This window comes from Gavialis gangeticus, unplaced genomic scaffold, assembly GCF_001723915.1.
Source record: "Gavialis gangeticus isolate Ggan-Ray unplaced genomic scaffold, GavGan_comp1, whole genome shotgun sequence".
NCBI classification, from domain to species: domain Eukaryota; kingdom Metazoa; phylum Chordata; order Crocodylia; family Gavialidae; genus Gavialis; species Gavialis gangeticus.
Genome location: NW_017729024.1, coordinates 95023474 through 95030000, shown reverse-complemented (window position 1 = coordinate 95030000; position 6527 = coordinate 95023474).

The window sequence follows — 6527 nt, the reverse complement described above, 5'->3', positions numbered from 1 at the left end:
GCAGGAGAGTATAAAGGAGAGATGAGGATAAGATTGACTATCCCGCTCACATTCATATTTCATAGCATTTCACAGAGGAGTCAACAGATGGAATACTCCTCTGGGCAGGCAGTTTTTAGCTTAAAAGGGTATTTGATTTGACAGCCAAGGCCTGAGACTTTCTTAATGGCTGACAAATATACCTGTCTGCAGCATGGCATAGCCTGGGGATAAGTAGGTGCATCTATCATTGCTCCTGTCCTTGAATATGTATTACAGGGGGATTCTCAAATGATCCAGATGTTCTAATTGTTAAGAAAGTGCTCTAATCATATTCAAACAGTAGCATTAATTTAGATTTTAAAACATTTAATTCATTAAATGATAAACCTCAATGGCTTAAATATAGTACCAGTACTGGTACTGGTCAGTGCTGGCTCAACCTTTTTCCTGATGGTCAAAGTCCTGTCCATCTGTCGGCTGGATTTGACCAGTGGTTCTAATCTGGTGCCTGGGGCAGGTGCAGCAGGTACTATCCAGGTGTATGGAGGGGACAGTGGCGAGCCAGGCCCACAGGGAAAGGAACTTGACTCAGGCCCATGGGGCTGAAGGGAGTGGCCCAGCCCACAGGGGAAAGTGGGTGTGTTCCAGCCTCAATCCAGAAGCCACAGGGAGGGTGTGTGGCCCACCTCTGATTGGCCCTGGGGGGCTTGGAGTTTGGGGATTTGGCAGAAGCGAAAGTGGTCATATTAGTGGCCATCTCTTATCCACTGTCAAACTTCTGGACCCATGGGGAGCCCCGCAGGCCAAATGCAATGGCATCATGACCACATTTGGCCCACAGACTGGAGGTTAAGCTTCCTTGCTCTAGGTCATGTACTTTGATATAATACTTTTGGTAATGTCCATCTAGATGAGGAATTCATAACTAAGGCAGCCAACATCAGGCACTCTCTTGTCCAAGCTTTTTTTAAAGGCAAGTGAAAAACAATAACGCCAAGGATAAAGATGCTCAAATAATATGCTCCTTTACACTTCTCAAATCTCAGCTTCAGGTTCTGAGTATGTGAAGGTGGCCTGACAAAGCAGAAATTGAGAGAAATGCCACATACAGACAGACTGGCATTCTTTTCTAGTGAAGACTTATCATTTTCTTTTGCTTTCATGGTTGAAGATTGTTTCATATAATTCTGGGATCTGTATTGCATTTCTCCACAATTCTGTAGCACACAAATATATCCTGTATCAGCTTAGCTCAGTGCTGGTTCTTTTCCTGATCCTACCCCCTGTACCTTTGAATGGGTACTGCTATCTTGTTTTCATATTTTCCACTTGAGATTTTCATCACTTAGTTAGATTCACCCTTTTGTATTTTCCCTTGTATACTTTAAGGTCTTTTGAAACAATGGAACTGGTGCTTGATCCTTTCATGATTTCAGAGTCAAACAAACAAACAAAACCCACTAAAGAAGGTTCCATTATAATTGGGTTTTTATCCTAAACAGGAAATTCAGCCATCTCCGAATCATGTCACAGGCCACACTTACTCTTGTTCGAAGCTTTAGGCAGTGTTTCTCAACCAGGGTGACAGCACCAAGGGGTGCCTTGAAATCCTTTCAAAAGCGCCATAGAGTTCCACACAGTGTTAGCAGTGTTAGGTGTGCAAACATGATTCACAAGATAAAGCTAGAGACCTCAAATAAGAACCATAGGGTTAAAACCACTCTTGCCTGTTGTGAGCTTTCTGAGTTCTTTGCAACCAAAATATTGATTTTATTATTTTTCTGTACTCAAAAAAAGAGTGAAAGCTAGGAGCCTCAATTTTCCAAGGGGTGCCGTGATTCTAATGAGGTTGAAAACCACTGCCTTAGGAGCTGTTTAATTCTTTAAAGGAATGTTCTCAAGCTAAACTTTGTTTGCTCATGTTTAAATTCCTATTTGTGTTTTACTATGCCATTTTTCAAATATTTTGAGCACAGTTCTGCCTGGATCTGCAGTTAAAAAGGGCAGCTAATGCTGCACAAGCTAAAGCAGGATATATCAGATCAATCAACAGAGCTGGTGCATACAGCAGAGCATTGCAGTGTATAGCCTGGCCCCGGGGCAGCAGAGAGCAGATTTTAGACACAGTTGTGTATGCAAAAGGAGGTATGGGCCAGTCTACGTACAAGGTGACAGACTGGCAGTAGTGTTGGCTTGGCATTTTTTCACATCGGTTTTACAAAAGCTTCCTAGAGGAACATACTAACTAACTGAAATATTAGTTGGAAAACATTTCATTGTCCCAGGAGAGAGTATCTGGAGAGAGAGAAACACACTCTCCCCAGTCCAAAAAAGCCAACAGTAAAGCCACTTACCTGAGATGTGGTAGAGAGGCAGATCAGGAACCACAACCTGAGTCAAGTCCCAGATTAGCGAGTCCTACTCCAGGCTAACCAATAGACAATTAGTTGCCCTTGTTGTCACAGGCATCATCACAGCAAGCAACAGTATCTACAGTTATTCTAAATTATACTGTAGTTGAACATTCCAGTGCATATTTTGCCACTCTTTAGCACAATGTCCGTGGAATGATTTTGCAGTACAGTACCAGTACTAGTCCTGGGCCCCTGGAAGACATTACACTTAGGATGCAATTAGCCCATTAAGTGTTCTGGTGCCTCCCATGGCTGGGAGTATCCATCAGGTGATCAGTGCTCTCAGCCACAGGAGCACAACTTGCCAGTGCAGGGAGAGCTCAGTATCATGATCCTGAGCTCCCCCTGCACTGGCAATATGTTGCAATTGGGATCTGATTCTTGATCCCACAATCAAAGCTCCTGCCATGCAAGTATGGCGTGATGGGAGGCACAATTGTTGGGATGACAGATAAGATCCCATTGTACCTTTCACTGAATGTTTTTCAGTGGCCTTGGAGAACTGAAGTACCTGCTTTCCAGTCTCTCTGTTTGATCCTACGTCTTTTTTTTTAATTCTCACTGTTCCTCCATTATTTCCTATAATCTGTTTTTCTTCTTGCCAGTTTTCAGTGTCTCCACCATCTTGTCATTGGAAACATGGATGCTGAACAGATTAGCTATCAGCAACTGCCACAACAGCTGGTTCTGCAGTAGTGAAAAATGAGAAACCTGAGAAATAGATGGTGAAGAGAATGCATGAACATTGCTAGCTTCTTCAGGTATTTACTGACCAGCTATACATGATAGAGCAGTGTTCCTGGCCTGCAGAATGACTACCAAGTGCTGTGGACTGAATTGTGATGAAAATTTGGGACCCAAAGCAGGGGCTTCGGGACCTTGAATTAAGAATGCCACATTTCTGGGGAGAAGGTTGCCAAAGGATATCAGAGCAGTCAGGGAGCAGCCTAAGAGATTGTCTGTAGCAGTTGTGGCCTAAGATTTCCCCAGGGGAGCAAAACACAAATGCTCCAGCTCACTGGTGATGCGTAGGGTGTGCACATGGGTTCACATGCAGCCCCTAAGTTTGGTGGTGCACCCTCTATGAAAAGCAACATTGATGCTGCTGGCAGTGCCTGTGGACAGTCACTGTTCAACACCCCCCCTCCCCGCCCCCATCTGTAGGTGGTCTGCAGGCGGTCCACGGTCGCTGCTGGTTGCCAACTGCTGGTTGGCACTCACCACCCCTCCTCCCTTGCCGCTGACCCTGCCACAGCCACCGGCGGGAGCTCCCCATTCATCACCGCCATGCATCGACTGTTGGCACCACCGCCGGCACCTCCTATGGGTGGTCGCCGTGCCTCCCATAGTTATTCAGTGCAAATAAGCTTCTTAAATGGTGAGGTAGAAAAGGGGCATAACCCAAGCGTGGTCCCTGTTGTTTCTGAGTGAAAAGAAAAAAACAGAAAGAGGTTCTGCTTGATTCTGAAAGTGTTGTTGGATCACCAGAGACTTTTCACTGAACTTGGTACAATATTGACAAGGAAAGCACAGGGTTCTTGTATCTTTAAGAACGTAGAACATTGTGAAACCCTGCAGTCAGGGCACTGTTTTTCTTGAACCATTGTGGTCACAGTGCCAATTGTAATTCTTGGGAACTTAGTCTGTCCTGTGTTTCCCTGGCTCATAAAGAAATCTATTAAGCACCTGGAAGCAAAGAAGGCTTTAACTACCATTAAGTAAGTGCAGGATGACTCCCAATATGTCTTTGGAGGAATGACAAGATGGGATCAAGGGGGATCCTCCCTGATACCTCTGAGATCACTGATAAAAAGATAGACCTTTTTAGATTCTAAGTATGAGGGGTGGGAGAGGATATATTTATATAGTTTTCTCATTACAAAAAATATGTAGTTAGACTGGATTCAGGCATATTTGTTTGAGAAAAAATGAGCTGTTTCCAGGTTGGGGAGTATCTGGGGTACCGGGAAAGAGCAATAAATATTGTAAAATTTATAGGTAGTTGTGATCCTGGCTTATATATCATTTGAGGGTACCAAAAAATAGGAAAAGCTCTTTTGAAGTTGCCTGGGCTGCATGTTGCCAATCTCTTCACTGCAGTGGTACTAATAAAGCTTATTACAGTGTGGGAGGGTAAGGTGTACATGTCAGGAAAAAGAAGGCAGATTTCACTCATAATGTGAGGACCTTTATGAGATTGTGCTTGTGGACAAATGGGATATCAGGGTTCTGCAGATGGAAAAGGGTATCTACCCCATTCTAGGTCTTTAAGCCAGTACTGTGTCAAACCACCTGGGGTGCTTGTACTCATGCCAAAAATTGGCCATTTTTGCAGTTTAATTGCATCACCATGTACACATGCAGGGTTTTTTTACAATTTAAATGAATTTGCTATGTTGCAAATTAAACCACGTCCACATGTAGTTTAGTTTGCGACGTAGCTATTGGTAACATTGCAGCCTTTTGACAGCTTGTCCCCCCCCCCATATGGGAGAGGTGGGCTGAAGGCAGAAGCGGCGAGGGACCAGATACTTTTTAGGTTTTTTTTGTACAGCCTGCCCACCTCTCCCTCAGCTGGAGGATGGGAGAGTGAGCTGCTGGAGGGCCAAGTGGCTCCTGAGTTGTGGGGGGGGGGCAGTCCTTCCTTCTGCAGTGGTGGTACCCCCTGGGGACACCCAGGGGGGCTGCTAGTGGGCAGGCACTGTTCCCTATGTTGGAAGAGTTGGATCCAGCAGGTGCTGCCTATGAGCTGAGGGAGCACCTGCACAGCTAGCATCTCAACTGGGGAGCACCACCACTGTTGAGTGAAGGACTGGGCCCCCCACTTCAGGTCAGGGGCCACATGGCCCAGTAGCAGCTCACACAAGCAGGCTCTGCTGGGGGGAAACAAAAAAGGTGAGTGGCCTGATCCTTTTTTTTTTTTTTCCCCCTGTGGAGCCTGCTTGCCTCTTTCATGGCTGGGGGGAGGGTGGGGGGATAGTTGCTGGTGGGCCTTGAGCAGCAGGAGGCCCCAGAGTTTCCCTCCATGGAGGCGGCACCCGCCAGGCAACACCCCCCCTTTAGCAGCCCAACCAGGTGGCCCCAGGGTATACCATCATTGCTGAAGGAATGACCAGGGCCCCCCACAACCCAGGGGCTGCTTGGCCTGCTGGCAGGTCGCTCCTCAGCCATGGGAGAAGCAGGCAGGCTCTGTGGAAAAAAAAAAAAGAATCAGGCCCGTCATGGTAACAATGATGGATGCCCCTAAGTTGAAACAGTGGGTTTCTAATCGTTTCAATTAAACACCTACCATTTCAATTTAGGGGACTTAACCCCTGTCATGTGTACACATGCCCCTGAAATACAACAGACAACAGCCCACAACCCAAGCCAGTTTTGCAAGTCATCTAGTTTAGCTTTGGATTCAGAAGTTAGGAAACCAAGAAACTGTGGTTTTAATGTTTACATGATATGTTTACATTTTTATTGCTAAAAAAATCATCTAGTCTGAATGACAGTGGGTGCTGCCTATGTGCTGGGAAGTGGTCCTCACCCCTACCTTGGGCAAATTCAAGAGGAGGTAGGATGATCACCTGTCTGGGGTCTTGTGAACCCAGCATTCATTCCTGCCTGTGGCAGGGGGTCAGGCTAGATGATCTGTTCAGGTCCCTCCTGACCCTACTACTATGAAACTATAAAACTATGACAGATTACTAGAATGCTTTCAAGGATTTTTTTGTATATTTTATTTGAATGCTAAAATACTGGATTTGGTATATTTCTATTAGCAATGCAGTGATGCTTGCCTTGCCAAAAGATGAACTTGGGAACGTTTTTTGAGTTGCATGTACTATTTCTTGTCCTTTTTTGTCTGTGACTGCCAGTGCATGATGCTAAAGATTAGGGTTGTGCGAAGCTTCAGGTGGTGATTCAATTCAGAGGAGAGTCAGCCCAATTCAGTGGCTGAAGCACCAAATCCGAATCAAATCAGGGGACCAATTTAAAGGTCTGAATTGATTCGAAGTTCTCTGAATCTTCGGCAAAGATTCGGCAAGCTTTGATGATTCAGGCAGTCCCTGAATTTCTTAGGGTGATATTTCTTAGGCTGCAGCCACTCTGAGCTGGTAAGTACTAGGGGTGGGGAAAAGGACC